General features: G+C 64.6%; 1 protein-coding gene across 2 annotated transcripts in view; it reads left to right on the forward strand.

Annotated features, from left to right (window-relative positions):
* The first annotated feature begins 548 nt into the window (after positions 1-548).
* The window catches only part of CXXC5 (CXXC finger protein 5), a 35,950-nt gene continuing 20,937 nt past the window's right edge, over positions 549-15,561 (forward strand). Inside the window, exon 1 of one of the 2 annotated variants that reach the window (XM_064387840.1) lies at positions 549-789. The gene's annotated coding sequence lies outside the window, so the exon portion shown is untranslated. The remainder of the gene's footprint in view (positions 790-15,561) is intronic. The other variant, XM_064387839.1, reaches the window with a different exon arrangement.

Below are 15,561 nucleotides of genomic sequence, written 5' to 3' on the forward strand. Positions count from 1 at the left end.
GGGGACACGCTCCAGTCCCATCCCTGTGTGACACGAGGGGTTGGGACACCACGGTGACACTCGGGGGGGGGGGGAGGCAGCTGGGACACGGAGGGCGCCACACCACGGTGACACCCATGGGGGCAGCTGGGACACGAGGGGACACACCACGGTGACACCCATGGGGGCATCCGGGACACGAGGGGACACACCACGGTGACACCCATGGGGGCAGCTGGGACACGAGGGGACACACCACGGTGACACCCATGGGGGCAGCTGGGACACGAGGGGACACACCACGGTGACACCCATGGGGGCAGCTGGGACACGGGGGCGGGCGGGTACACCCGTGACGGGGGGGTGGATGAGACGCGGGGGTCGCAGCGGGACAGACCCCGTGGGGGCGGGTGGGACACGCGGGTCGGTCGCACGGTGTCCCCACGCCGGGCTCGGCGGGTGGCACGGCGGGGGCGGCAGTGCCCCGGGGCTGGGTGTAGCCCTGGGAGGGGGGGTCGGCGAGCCGGGGGCTGGCCGTGCGGGCGGCGCGCGCGCGGGGCGGCGGGGGGCGCGCGCGGCGTGTCGTGTCGCGGCGTGTCGCGGTGTCCGGCGGCGCGGGGCGCTCGGCCCGGTCCGGTCCGGGTTTTGCCGGCAGCCGCGGGCAGCGGCGGCGGCGGCGGCAGCGCCGTGCAGCGCGGAGCGGGGGCTGCGCACTCCCAGAGCGAGCGGCGATGTGGAGGTGGGTGTGCGGCGGCGGCGAGGCACCGAGCCCGCCTCGGCTAACCCGGCCCCGGCCCCGGCCCCGGGCAGGTGCTGACCTCCCCTCCGTAGCCCGCTCCCTTCCCCTGCTGCCCCCTTCCCGGCGCCCGGGCAGCCCCCGCCGCTCCCGGCAGCGCTGCCCGCAGCGCGGCGGCTCCCGGACCGCCGGTCGGTGCCGGCCCCCGGGGCGCTCCGCCGGCGGAGTTGGGGTGGGGGGCGTCGGGGGGCTCTTGGAGAACGGGGAGGTGGCGGAGAAGAAAAAAGTTTGGCGGGGGGATCCGCGGCTCGCCCCGCTGCCCGGCGCCGTGCCCGGGCTGCCCGCGGCGGCGGCGGGGCCGGAGCTGGCCGCCTGCCCGCCTGCCCGCGTCGGGCCCGGCCGGTGCTGCCTGCGCGGCGCCCGAGCGGCCCCGCCGCTTCCCGGGGATGGGAGGGGAGCGGGGGAACGTCGGGGTAACGAGCAAAGTTTTTCTCGGTGCGACCGAACCCCGCTGCCGGTAGCCGCAGCCCGGCGGGGATGCGCCGGGAGCCGCGGGGAGGGATGGAGTGAGCCCCCCACGCCTCCCCCCGCCGCCCCGGACCGCCGCGGCAGCGCCCGGTGGTTTCCCGGGTGACAATGGTGGCGGCGGGGCCGGGGGGCGGCGGGGGCGGCGGCGCCGGGGGGAGGCGGTGGGCAGCGGGGCCGGCGGTGCCACCCGCGGCGGGGCTCGCGTGGGGGGCGCGGGGGAACCCCCGCCCTGCGCCCGTGACCGCGCGTGGGTCGCCGCCGCCTCGCCGGGCGCGCCGGGCTCCCGCGGCACTTCGGCTCCGCCGCCGGTGCCCGGGCGCGGGGTGGCCGTGGCAGCGGCGCCGCTCGCCATCGCCCAGCCATGTGCGACAACTCACCCAACTTTATCGTCCCCCCCGTTCGCGGCGAGCCCCCCCCGGCCCGCCTCGCCGTCAGACGGGATTCCCAGACCCCCTGGTCCCCCCAGCCGCGGCGGGCAGGGCACCCCCGCGCCCCGGCACCCAGCGAGCCGCCGCGGTCGCGCCGTGGAACGTCCCTCGGTCGCACCGCCGTGGGTGCCACCGGCCCCAAAACCACCGTGGGGGCTGTGGATTGTACCCGAATTTGGGAATTACGGCCTCAAACTCCGCCGAACCGCGGCCCCATGCGCCCCACGGAGGTGTGGGGTGTTTGGTTGTTGTTGTTGGTTTTTTTCCTTTTATTTTAATTTTATTATTCCTATTTTTTTTCCACCGCATCCCGCAGCCGGCAGCGTCCTTCCTGCGGGGCCGGGGCTGCTTCGGGTCGGGTTATTCTTTGCTGGGATGATTGATGGGGGAGAGCAGGATGGGGGGGTGGCACGGGGGGTTAGGGGGTGGGATGGGCATTGGGGAGGGGGCATCCCACGCACAAACAAAGCTGCGCACACATCCTGCGGTAACGGCCCCGCGTGTGCGCTGACCCGGCCGGGCCACCTTCACCCCCCGCCGCTCCGAGCCGGGGGGGCCGGGCAGTGATGAGGGATGCCGAGCTGTGGGAGGGCGGGCGAGGCCGGCTTTGGGGGGGCCCGGGGGGATGCCCATCCCGGCTACCTGGGGCGCGGAGCCGGGGCCGGCGGAAGTTTTGTTTCTCTGGAAACGGGCCCTGCTGTGTCAGCGGCCCCTTTGTGCCGCTTTGTCCGCGCCCCCCGGCCCCCAGCCCGGCGGCGGGGCCGCACCTGGGGCTGCGGGGGGACGGGGACCCCTCCGGCCTCCCGGGCCCCCAGCGCTCCCCGGCCCCCGCTGCTGCCCGCGGGCTGCGCTGCATCCCCCGGCGGGGCCGAGGCGAGGGGGGTCGCATGGGAAAGGGGGGGGTGACTGTCCCCGAGGTCCCGCTCAGCGGGAGCGCTGGTAGGCATGGAAACCTCGCTCCGTCCCTCCGTCTGTCCGTCCGTCCTTCGCGTTCCCAGCGGGAACAGCTTTGGGGAAACGGCTCCTCCAGCGGCCCCCGCGGGGCCGCCGCAGCGCATCACCATCGGTGGCGGTGTCACCCCAAGTGTCCCCGCGCGGGTACCCCCGAGATGCCCCCGGAGATGCCCCCGGCGCTGCGCCCCCCTCCCCGGTGCCGGTAGCGGCGTCGCCCCGTCGCGCTGGCAGATGTCGCGCCCTGACCTCGGGGACGCCGCCTGGGGGGGGCTGTGCGAGGGATGTGGGGGGGGACACGGTGACGGGACGATGGGGACGGGGACGCGCCGGCGTGTGACAACAAAAGCAAAGTAACAAAGGAGCCGCCGGTGCCGCTCAGAAGTTGGTGCCGGCGCCGTTCGGAGCTCGGTGGCCCCGGGGCAGGGCCGGGGGGGCTGCGTGCCCGGCGGGATGCGCAGGCAGGGGGTGGGGGCGGTGTGCCGGGCGTCACGAATGTCCCCGTGTCCTCCCCCCCGCCTCGGTGGGAAGAGGCAGGAGCCGGCCGAGGCGTCCTTGACATGGATTTTGTGGTGGGGATGCGGGCAGCCGGCGCCGCCAGGCACTGCCCGCACCTCCCGCGCCCTGCCCGTGACACAGACAGCAGCTCTGCGTGCTGCACCCCAGCTTCAGCCTGTGCCTCCTCTTCCTCCTCTGGGCCAGAGGAGACGCTGTGGAGGTGTGGGGGGTGTTTTGGGGATCCCCGACCCTGGGGGTCCCTCACGCCCCGGCGTCCCCTGGTGTCACCAGGACCCTTCCAGGCAGGTGGCAGCAGTGCAGGTGCTGCTTGTCTGCGACCTGGCGATGCTGCAGGGTTTGGGGGTGGCATCCTCTCCCCACAACTGTCCCCTCTGACCAATCTCCTGTGTGGGGCACTGGGGGATGGCCGGAGCCAGGGTGCTTGGCCCTGGCAGCCAGCACCTGGCACCTCCTGGTGTGTCCATGCAAGGCTTGGCCGGGGTTGGATCCAGCCCCAGCTGCTCCTGCACCCTCCACCTCCCCCAGCAGGGACATTCCCCGGGGTGGCCACGGCGATGTCACCGTTCTCCTGCCGCCCTGTTTTGTTTTCCCAAATCCTGGCTGTAGGAACAACCTCTTGATTAAGTGTATTAATAGTTAAACTTTCAGCTCATAGCTTAAACTCACCAGACCACGAAAAGCTCCCTCCTTTACTCATGCTCTGGTGCTCAACTAAAATATTGCACTCAAAAGGCTTGTTTCTTTTTTTTTTTCCTCCTTTCCCCTTCCTTTTCCCCTGACTCAGCTTTGACTCCTGGGAGCATGGAGGGTTTTGTAGGACTCCCAATTGTCACTGCTGCCCCTTGCAGCCACCTCGCTGCACAGAGCCCAGGCATGGAGCACGGGTGTCCCAAAGTGATTGGTGCTCTTGAAACTCATCCAGGCTGGGGAGCAGGATGGGAGCCACTGCCCCAGGGAGAGGCTGGCCCTCCACCCAGCTGGGGACAGGAGAATGGATGGGCTGTGGTGGCTTGGGAAAGGATGGAGATGCTGGCAGTGGGTGGTGTGTGGCATTGGGTGTTTTCCTGCCAGGCAGCTGATGGGGAAAGAGGAAAGTGGGAGGTTCAGCCATGCTCAGTGAAAGACCTTGCACCTGTGTGGGGACAGCCCCAGCCCCAGCACAGCCGGGAGTGGATGGGCTGGGAGCAGCCCTGTGGAGGATGGCTGGGGGTGACAGATGGGACATGAGCCAGCACCGTGCACTGTGAGCCCAGGAAGCTGAGTGTATCCTGGGCTGCACCACGGGCAGCAGGGTGAGCAGGGGGTGCTCCCCCTCTGCTCTGCTCTGGGGACACCCCCATGGGGCACACACCCAGCTGTGGTGTCCCCAGCACAGACAGACGTGGGGGCTGTTGGAGCAGGCCCAGAGGAGGACACGGAGATGGTCCAAGGGCTGGAGCCCCTCTGCTCTGGAGACAGCCTGGGGATGCTCAGCCTGGAGTAAAGAAGGCTACAGGGAGACCTTAAAGCTCCTTCCAGCGCTCAAAGGAGTTTCAGGAGAGCTGGAGAGGGACTTTGGACAAGGGCCTGGAGTGACGGGACAAGGGGTGAGAGTTTTGAACTGTAACAGGTCGGGGTTAACTTGTGCATAGGGAAGAAATGTTCTACACTGAGGGTGGGCAGGCCCTGGCACAGCTGCCCAGAGCAGCTGTGGCTGCCCCATCCCTGGAGGGCCAGGCTGGATGGGCTTGGAGCAGCCTGGGCTAGGGGAAGGTGTCCCTGCCCGGGGCAGGGGGTTGAAAGGAGAGGAGCTTTAAGGTCACCTCTAACCCAAGCCATTCTGTGACTTGGTGCAGGGAGCAGTGGTGTGGGAGGCAGGAGGGGAGAAGCGTGTGGGCAAAGGGGTGGCTGGAGGAGGAGCCACCTCCCGAGGTGGCCAGTGGGAAATCCCAGGCTGGAGTGGAGGAGATGTGAGTTTGCTGCTGCTCAGCAGTGGCTCTGCGTGGGAATCAGCTCTGCAGCTGCCTTTGCCTTCAGCAGAGGGACAGGTCCTGCTGGGGAGGCTGGACTTGCCATCCTGGGACCCCACTGGGGAGCATCAGGACATGTGGGTGAGGAGCAGCCTGCATCCCTACCCATGTCCTGTGTTCCTTGGGACACCCGTAGGGCTGGAGCCCCAGGAGAGCTCCAGGGACAGCAGGCAGCAGAACAGTGACCCCAGTGAGTGGCTGAGGGTGTCCCGTGGGTCCCTGTGCCTTTGGGAAAGTCCAAAGGGCACGTTTACCCTGGCCTTGGGCCCTCAGGCACCTGACATCCACAGTCAGAAAGCTTTGGGGTCTGTCAACATCTCATTTCTGGTGATGTGCCCACCCCCAGTGTCTCCTTTTGGGGTGCTGGAGTGCTGGTCCCTTACATCTTCAGAGTGATTTCATCCTTGCTTGTCTTTTCCCTTGCAAGCAGGTGGAGTGTGTTGATGGTCCGAGATGACAGCCTGTGCTGCACGTGGGTGACAGCCTGTGATTATGTGGATAAAAGGATTTTTGAGGTCAGAAGGTTTTCCAGTGGCTGCCTTGGTGTCCCTGGTTCCCACCATCCGTGGTTATGGCATGGAAGGGACTGGGGATGTTCAGCTCCCAGGCCGTGGGCTTGCCCTGGGATGTGTGGGTCTGCCTCGATGTCCTTGTCCTGGAGCAGTGTCACCTGTAGCAGAGCACCCTCCATCCCCTGAGCTGGGACATCCTTTGTGCTGGGAGGATGGGGATGCATCACGTCCCCACAGGGAGCTGTCAGTGTGCTGGCCTGGCCGTGGAGGATGTGTGTTGGCCGTGACCCTGGGAGCGGTGGCAAAGAATGAAAAAAGAAAAGCTGCTTTCTGATTTTCCAAGCAGGATGTGCTTTCCCATCTCCACCCTCCCGGCTCTGAGAGGTGGGAGCTGCAAAGGGCTCGGGTTGCTGGCCCTGCCCTGTGCCAGCCCTTGATGTTTCAGTGGGAGCACCGTGGGTGCTGGGTGGGACCTGCCCACGGGTGAGATGTTCCCTGTTGTTTCTGGGTCACTTCTGAGATGGGCTTCATCCCCAGGGTCTGGTTGTCACCTGGGTGCTGGCAGTGCTGTCCTGGCCTTGCCAGTGACCCCAGTGGGTTCTGGTGGCTGCTGCCACCCCTGGTACCCTCGGCTGCCCCTGGCATACACTTGCTGAGCACGTGCTGAGCTCCCTGGGTATGGTGCCTGCTGGCATGGGGACTGGGTTTGTGCTCAGGGGTGATGAGATGGGGCATGTTCCCCTCTGGCCTGCTCTGCTGCTCTGTCCCTGGTCACCTCCTGCTGTGTGGGTGCTTGACTGTGCTTGGAAGCAGCCCTCGTTTGGTGATGTTTTGGTTTTGCCTCTGCAAATCTGCCTTGAGCCCATGCGGGTGCTCCAGCTTTCTGTGGGGATACCTGGGCAATATCTGTCTCCCACAGTCTTCCATGTGGAGTTGTCCAAGCAATGCAGCTCCAAACACTCAGCCTCCAGGTTCTCTCTTGGTCCCCAAGGGTCTTGGTGTCATTGGTTCTCACTTCTCTTTGCTGGGACTTGCCCTTGTAATCTTTGTGCCTCTTTCTCTCCCTCAGAGATGGGAATTTGGGGTCCACATCCAAGCCCAGTGTCTCATTTGAACATCCTGAAAAGTGAGACATTCCCAGTTGAACATGCCAACCCCGAAGGGTCCCAGGTGTCCGCAGATCCAGGTGCTCTTACCCTGGAAGAGCTCTTATTCCTCTGCACCCCCTTGCTGCTCAGAGGCAGCTTCCTGCTCTGCTGCCACTCCTGGACCTGGAGCAGGGCCGGGGGGACCATTCGTGCCCAAGCAGGTTTGATGCCTTGGCAAGGGCAGGGGAGCTGTGCCCACAGGTGATGTGGGAGGCTCTGTGGGATCCTGCTCCTTCCATAGACTCCTAGAACAGTCTGGGCAGGAAGGGGCCTTAAAGGTCATCCAGTTACAACCCCTGCCATGGGCAGGGCACATTCCACTAGCCCAGGGTGCTCCAAGCCCTGTCCAACCTGGTCTTGGGCACTTCCAGGAACGGGGCAGCCACAGCTGCTCCGGGCACCCTGTGCCAGGGCCTCAGCACCTCACAGGGAATTCTTCCTAATATCCAATCCCAAACTTTCCTCTTTTAGTTTGAAACCCTCACCCCTTGTCCTGTCATGACAGACCCTGGTGAAAAGTCTCTCTCTGCCTTCCCTGTGAGCCCCTGTAAAATGCTGAAAGGTTTTTCACAGGCCCGGCCTCACCTGGGCCATGGCAGTGCCTGGTGGCCAGACCTGGCAGCACGGTGGGTTGTCCTTCCCCACCTTTGCCTCCCGCATCTGCCGGGATCCCCGCGGGGAGGCAGCTCCCAGCTCGGTCCCTGCCGGTGCCCGCGAGCTCTGCCCGTGCCCCGCTGCCAGCCCGGGACCTTGCCCGGGTCCCGCTGGAGCGGCGGGGCCGGGATCGCCGCCGGGAGCCGGGAGCGCTCCTCTTGCCCTCTGCTTTACCTTCTGCATCTCACTAATCTGATGACCGGAGGTATGCGAAGCATTTCAAATATGGCCTCGTTAGCTGGCTCCGGACAGAGCACGCAAGAGGCGTTTCTTCACACTCCCGTTCCAGCCGCTCCCTCCTCCCACGGGCATCCCACCGCTGTTTGCCCGGCCCGGCTGGGATCGGCACAGCGGCTGAGCCCATCCTGCCGTGGGGAACCAGGGGTTCTGCTGGCCCTCGGGTGGGGCTGGGGCTCCTGAACGATGCGGGAGCATCACTGGGTGCGTGGCACGGGGTGAGCGTGTGCTGGGATTGGGGTGTCCCCTCTGCCCCCAGCCCTGGCAGGTGCCCAGTCCTCCCACAGTGGACCCGGGGGATCCCATGGCACACGTGGCAGTGCTCTGGGGGAGTCTCAGGGAATCTGAAAGGCATCAGGGTGGGAGAGGTGGGATGGTGGGTGCTGGCTGGACACGGAACTGTGAGTGCCAGGCTGGGCTTTCCCTGCTGCACCCATGGGAAGTGCCCAGTGTAGGGAGTGAACTGGGAGGGGTGCAGTGTGAGTATGGGTGAAGGGGGGATACCCTGGGATCCCCATGGAAGGGGTGCTGCCCAAGGGGACTGCAGCCCTTCTGAGTCTGCCTCTCCAGCCTGGTCCTTGCAGGGGTGCCATGGCACTCACCTCGGGGTCCCATCCCTCTGTCCCTGGGATGGCAAGCAGAGCATCCCATCCATCTGTCCATGCGTGTCTGTGTGTTCCTCCCCATTCCCTCCCTGCCCTGGGCTGGCACAACGTGCTGCCAACGTGCTCCACCGTCACCCCTGCTGCCAGGCTTCTGCCAGCACTGCTGGGGACCCTGCACTCTTGATGTCCCTCACCACAGTGACAGCACGAGCCTGGCACCATCTCCCCATTCCGCTATTTAAAGCTGGGGCTGGGGGGGGGGAAAATGACCGTGGAGGATGAGGATGATGGTGGTGGCTCCGGGCGCCCTTGGGGACAGCCGGCCCCGCATCGGCTTCCCCGGGGAGGGCGTGCCATGGCCTGGCACAGCCGGGCACGGGGCTGGGAGCTGGACGCCAGGCGTTTGCGCTTTAATGCATGAGGACAGCTCGCAAATTCCAGGCTGGCGCGGCGAGGTGCCGGCCCGGCCGAGCGTGCGCTGCCAGCCCCGGTGAGCGCGGCCGGCGCCGCGGGGCCGGGGCCGGGCCCGGCTGCTGCCCGCCCCCGCCGAGCCACGGTGTGTGCGCGGCCGGGGCAGCCCCGGGGCGAGCGCCAGGTTGGCGTGGAAAGGGCAGAGTTGTAGGGGTTTGTGTCTGCCCTGGGTGCGGGCACCGCTGTCCCTCTCCTGTCTGCGAGGCCCTTGTCCCCCCATCTGCAAGGGTCTCTGACCTGTCCTTGTGCAGGGACTGCTCTCCTCTGTCCCTCTCAGTCTGCCAGGGCCCCTGTGCCCTCCTTCTGCAGGGAACCCTCTTGCCCTTGTCCCCTCCTCATCTGCAAAGCCCCCGTCCCCCTTTACCAGAGCCCCCTGTCTCTTCATCCATAGGGACTCCTGTCCCCACTTCTTTAGGGACTCTTGTGCCCCCATTTCCAAAGCCCCATGTTCCCTCCTGCCTCCCAGCACCCCTGTCCCCCTGTTCTGCTGAGAACCCTGTCCCTTCACCTTCAGAGCTCTGTGTCCCCTCATCTGCAGGGCCCCCTGTCCCCCCATATGCAGATCCCTGTTGCCCCTCTCTGCAGAGCCCCCCATGCACAAGCCCCCTGCTCTCCCTGCCCCCCTTGTGCAGAGCCCCGTGTCCCCCCATCCACGGGGATCCCAGAACCCCCACATCCATAGGAACTCCTGTCCCCACACCTGCAGCTCCGGGGTGGTTCCCTGGAGGTTGTTCAGGGCCAGCTGGTGCCACCTGAGTCCCCGGGAGAAGGGCTGACCTTTCATCACGGGTAAACTGAGGCAGGGAATGGCATGGAATCCTCTCTAAGAAGTGTTTTTTCATCCCTTCCCTGAGTATTTCCCCCAAATCTGAGCCTGTCAGTGAAGCCAAGACCCCCAGGCTTTGCCCCTATCTCCTCACTACCGTGTGATCTCCTCACATTCGGATTCCTTAAATAAAAAAAGCCTTTAAAAACATGTATTGCCACCTCGTTGGGAAAAACTGGAGTCACCTGGAGAGCTAATCCCGAGGCACCCCGGGGCTATGGGTGCTCCCTGGGCTGGCTCCCGCGGGGCTGGTGGAGGAGGGGGCCCTCTGCTTTGCGAAGGCGTTGGGGGATTAGTGGGAGGATTGGTAAATCTGACCTCAGGTAAAGATTAAGACCCAAAAAAAAAAAAAAAGAAAAAAAAAATCGTTGTGTTTTTTCCCCCGTGCCTGATGCACCGTGAAGATTAAACTGGGATGAGTCTGTGCAGCAGCCAGTTCGATTAGGGGTGGGGGACAGCAGCGAGGGATGTGAGCTGGGGCAGGGATGGGGGCTGTGTCTGGGGCTCTGGAGGTGCCAGAGCTGGGGAAAAGGGGAATCTGGGACATTGGAGGAGCCGGGGTCCCCAGGCTGCCTGTGGCTGGTGCTTTGGGGGACAGCCACATCCATCACCACTGGCAGCCTGGGAATAGCTGGCACTGGGCTGTGTGGGGGTGGCTTCAGCAGCTCATCCCGATGGACAGGGCTGGAAAGCGCCCTGGCAGTGGGGATACATCATCCATGAGAGGTTGGGTGTGCTCTCATCCCACCCAAGGTCCCTGGTCTGCATCCCACAAACCATCCCACCACGCAGCCCCCTCCCAGGATAAGCAGGGACCTGGTGCCTGATATTCCTGACCTTTGGCCAGGACCCCCACCCTCCGTGGGGCTGGGGAGGCTCCCAGCAGAGCTCTGGGAATCCTGTCTATCCCACCGGGGGTGTTCCTGCGGGAAATGATGGGAAAGGGGTCAGGGGGCTCCCCCCAGGACACAGAGTGAGGGACATGTCCCTTCCCACAGCCAGGGTGCTGGGGAGGGGTGGCTTCCCTGCCATGGTGTTCTTGTGTCCTTCTGCTGATGAAGGGGCAAAGGAAATTGGGAAAAGCCCCTGAGGGCTGTCTGGCACTGGGAGGGAGCTGCAGTGGCTGTCCCTGGGGAGGACCATGGGGTGCTGACCCCTCCTTTGGGATAAGGCTTTTTGGGGGCTGAGCACTGGCTTGGGGATCCAGCAGCATTTGGGGCTGTTGAGCACTGGGTCGAGGGGCTGAGCACCATTTTGGGCAGCTGGCAACTGGTTTGGAGGTCAAGCATTGCTCTGGCTTGGGGGTCAAGCACTGGTTTGGGGGTTTGGTGTTTTGGGGGGCTGAGCAGCAGCATGAGAGTCAAACAGCATTTTAGGAGACTGAGCCAGCTTGAGGCTCAAGCACTGTTTTGGGGCCTGAAGTCCAGTTTGGGGTCTGGGCAGCAGCTCAGTGGCTGGTTCGGGGGGCTGAGCCCTGTCCTGGGGGTCAGGCACTGTTTTGGAGGGCTGAGCACCATCTCAGGGGTCAAGCACCTGTCTGGGGTGTTCAGCACCCACTCAGGGGGTCAGTGCTGCCTTGGGGGATGAGCCCTGGCCTGAGAGCTGAGCACTTTTGGGAAGCTGAGAGCCAGTTTGGCCACCAAGCACCAGTTTGGGCGGCTGAGCACCATTTCAGGGGGCTGAGCACTGGCTCAGAGGTTGAGCAGTGGTTTGGGGGTGGTTTAAGCACTGTTCTGGGGCTGAGCCCCAGTTTGAGGGGCTGGATCTTACCTGAGGGGGCTGGGGGGGCACCCCACTGCGGGTGTGATCCTGTCTCATGTCCCGCACTGGGGTGTGGCAGTGCCAGGGCAGGGGGGGTGTTCCTGCTCTGCCTTTGCCCCCTGTCCTCAGCACAGAGTGGGGACAGGGATCTTCTGTCCCCAGACAGGGACAGACAGCCCCTCTCTGGATGGGAGCATCAGGAAAAGCTGGCTCTAGGTCCCCTTGCTCTGCCAGGTGTGTGGGCCCATCCCAGCCCTCCCCTGCCTCAGTTTCCCTCCTGCCCAGTGTTCCAGCTGCTCTCCCATGGGGCTGCCATGGGCATCCCTGCCCGGACAGGTGGGCAGGGAAGGGTCATCTCATCCCCATGCCCAGTGTCTGCTGCTGGGCTACCAGGAGCATCCCTGAGTGTTCCCCTGGGAGCTCAGGTGTGCTGGGTGTCCTGGCAAACCCTCACACAGCCAGCTCTGCTGGAGCCTCACCTGCTCTCCCAAAGGAATTGAATCTCCCTGCCTGGAGCAGGGTGGCCCTCAACTGGCACCAGTTTGTGGGGAAGGCGTGCCTGGGTGCAGGGGCACTGTCCCCTGCCAGCTGAGCTGCTGCCATGGGAGTGGGGAGAGCCAGGGTCCCCTTCCCAGGGGTCTGCAGGGCTGGGGAGGTGAGGAGGAGCCCAGGATGTCTCCATCCAGGGGGCAAGGAGGGCATGAGCCCACCCTGAGCTTGGCAGGTCACCTTGAGCCCTGCTGGTGCCCTGGCCTGGGGACCCAGCTGGCACCCTGCCCGTGCCTGGGCCAGCAGCAGCTGCACCATCCCCTCTGCCCCAGGCAGGGACAGAGGATGGGACAGGGCTTTTTCCTGGCCTCCCGGCCATGCTGTGTCCCAGGGCTTGTTCCTTGTGCCTGCACCTCCTCTGGAAGCACCCTTGGGCTCCTTTCTTCCTGGGGGTGCAGCTCTGCCCCTCCTTGGATGCCGCTCTCCTCCTGGTAGGTGGGGGACAGATCCAGACCAGGCCATGCCTGTGGCTCCATGCCCAGGGTCTGCCTCACCCCACCAGGGTCATGCCAGTGCCATGGCCCCACAGGGTTCCCGAATGTGCTGATCCTGGGAGCTGGTGGGGTGTGCTGGTGGGAGAAGGTGTCCTCGTAGCAGAGGGACACCACTGGGGACACTGGAATCTCCAAGTGCCATCCCCTGGAGTCAGAGCCTGTAGTGGGGAGTAGCTCCTGGGTCCCTCGGGAGCAGATGCACCACAGCCAGCCCTGCTGCCCCTGAGCACCCCCCATCATTTACTGGGTGGAAATTAAGGGCTGGGGAAAGGCCTGGGGATGCGGGGGGTGGGAAGGGACGGAGTGCCCCAGGCCAGGATGACAAATCCTGGGTGATGCCGGGATGCTGAGGGCGTCCCTCTGAGCATTCACCCGGGAATGCGGCCATAGGTGTGCGCCGGGGGCAAGACAAACCCCGTGAGCCCTCGAGGCTGCGACCGCCACAAGCTCATCTCGAGGGTGAAAATCGCTGTGGGGCTCGGCCACATCCCCGCCCCGCTCTGCTCCAGCCACATCCTGCCGGGGGCGGGGGCTGCTGGCTGCGGGGGACCCTCGGGTGGGCTCGGGCCCGGGGGGGCCGTGCCGTGTCGGAAATCACGTGCCGCTGGGCCTTGGGGCTTTACGGGAAGCGAGGGTTGAGGCGAGGGGCAGCTCCCATCCCCCCGGGACGGCTTGGCCGGGGTTCAGCCCGGATCGGGCCCCCGGAGCAGCTGCCCCGCGGCGGCGGCCGCTTCCCGGCAGCGCGGGGTGCGGGGGGACGGGGAGCCGCCGTGGCTCCCTCCCCCGAGCAGATGGTCCCTCGGCAGCAAAGCTGCCCCTTCCGCATCGATTACCCGCGCCGGCCGTTTAACGATCGCTTTCCGGGGTTAATTAAACTCTTCTCGCCGAGGGCGGCTGTACCTGCCTGCAGCCCTGATGCGCCCCCCAAAACGGGGGGGACGAGCCTGTGGCCGGAGCTGGGGTTTGCTTCCACGCCAAACCTTAATATCCATCCTGGAGTGCGCCGTGGCTGCTGCTCCCGGGGCTCCCGGGGCTCCCGGGGCAAGGTCAGCCGCCGGGGCTGGTGACATCCCACATTCCAGGCAGCACGGGGAGCTGGAGCAGAGGCTGCCCGGTGTTTTCCCCTGCCCGCTGTGTTTTTGGGAGCCAACCCCACGGCCTCGCTCCGTGGGGCTGGGGCTGCGCCCACCCCTGTCTCTGTTCACAATGATTTTGGAGGAAGGCGTCGAGAGCTCGGCGGCAGACGGCGTCTCCGGAGCCGAGCGGGTCGCGGCCCTGCGATTGTCAGGAGTTGCTGCTTTTTGCATATCTAAATGTGCCCTTTCAGCCGGCGCTCTCGGTCGAAACTGCCATCTTTTGCCTCATTGTCAGCCTCGCCGAGGTTACGCATCGTTTGCTGACTCACAGCCTCCTGCTCTAATTACTCGCTCAACTCCCTCCCCGGAGCCACCCGGCCAGTCCCGGCACATCCCTTCCCGCTGCCGCTCGGCCGGCCGCAGGGCTGGAGCCGGGGCATCCCTGCAGAGCCCCTCCCCGCGCCCGTCCGTGCCCGCGGGCATCGCCCCGCGCCTCCGGCTGCAGCTGGAGCGCTGCCCTCGTCTGCCCCGGCATCCCGCTGCTCGCACCCCCGGCACGGGTTTGGGGTGCAGCCGGGTCTGCAGCTGGGGCATCGTGCACACCCCCTCCCTGCACACACCCACCCCTGCCCCCGGCTCTCCTAGAGCTTCCCTCCTGGCTGCCTGCTGCAGCTGCCCACGCTCACCCCCATAACGCTGATGGTTTTGGGGTGCACACGGGTGTGGGTGGGCTGTCACACGGCGCAGCTGACCCCCATGCAGCCGCCGTGCCGGGGGCTGGCCGTCCCCCCGGGCACGGCCCGCCGAGGGATGCTCCCAACCACCCACGCACCCCCCGAGCTCCCCGGGAGCATCCCGGGGGCGCGGCCCCCCCTCGGCGGCAGCGCCGGCTGGGACGAGCCGCGCTAAAGCCGTAAGCTGAGCCTCTCTGATCCCCGGCCGATACGATCAGCCGCCGGAGCTGCGAGCCGGGCCCAGCGTGATTTCCAGCGTGGCGGAGATTCGAACAGACGCCGCAATTACCGATGGGATCGGGCTGATCCCGCTCTTGGCCTGCTGCTCCGCACTGGCTGGGGTCCTGTCCGCCAGATACAGGGAAAGCACCGGCTCTGACCTTTTTAATATTATTATTTTTATTATCATCATCAACATCAAACTATCCCCCCATGACTGTCACGGCAGTGGGAAGAGCGTGCTCTCCTCTGCAGCATCTCCCTTCTCAGATCCGTACACATTCCGAGGAGAGGGGACCCAAACTCCCCCATCCCAGCGAGCCAGATGGAGGCAGGGGCTCATTTTATCTTTAATTAACTTGATTTTTTTATCTCCCCCTGGTTTTGATCAGTAATATCGAGGCGGGAACAACATCCCTGCAAATCCATCTTGCTAAGGGAGGTGAAACCAAGCCGGGTAATCCGGTGGTAAGGACAGCGCTCCGACGGGTAATGCAGTCGCGCTTGCCTTGGAAGAGGAGATATTTTATATATTTATATACCAGGGGAAAAAAGAGCTGTGGATGTGTTTGCACAGGCTTCTGCCTGTCACAGAATGGTCCAACCACGCATCTTATCTCATAAAGCCATATTTTGGCCCTTTTTTTTCCCCCCCAAGAAAGTGAATTTTAAGCGCCAGGAGACAGTGATGGTTTCTTTGGAGCTGTTAGGATCTGCCATGTACAATAAATCTGTCTTAGTTTGTGGATTATTGGCCCAATAGACCGTAACAGCTCTGTCAGCCCCTCCTGGCGCGCTGTGTCCGGCAAGCTCAGCCTTTGGTGGGTTTTCCTGGTTTTTTATTATTTTTCAGCAGGAATTTGCTAAGGATTTTTCCATGCCATGTGCATGTATGGCAGCTGATAGGGAATTCACAGGAGCTCAGTAACGTTCTTAGGTTTTGGGGTGGTTTTTTGCTTTTTAAAAATATTTCCCCTCTGGAAAAACCCAAATGCACAATGTTCAAATCCCCAAAACAGGACGAAGAGGAGGGCAGAGCCTTTTCTGACAGAGTGCATCCAGCTAGGGGCTGCCTCCCCAAAACTTGTGCTGGTTGAGAATGGGGTTTTGGTGAATGGGGTTTCC

Source organism: Passer domesticus, chromosome 13, assembly GCF_036417665.1.
Source record: "Passer domesticus isolate bPasDom1 chromosome 13, bPasDom1.hap1, whole genome shotgun sequence".
NCBI classification, from domain to species: domain Eukaryota; kingdom Metazoa; phylum Chordata; class Aves; order Passeriformes; family Passeridae; genus Passer; species Passer domesticus.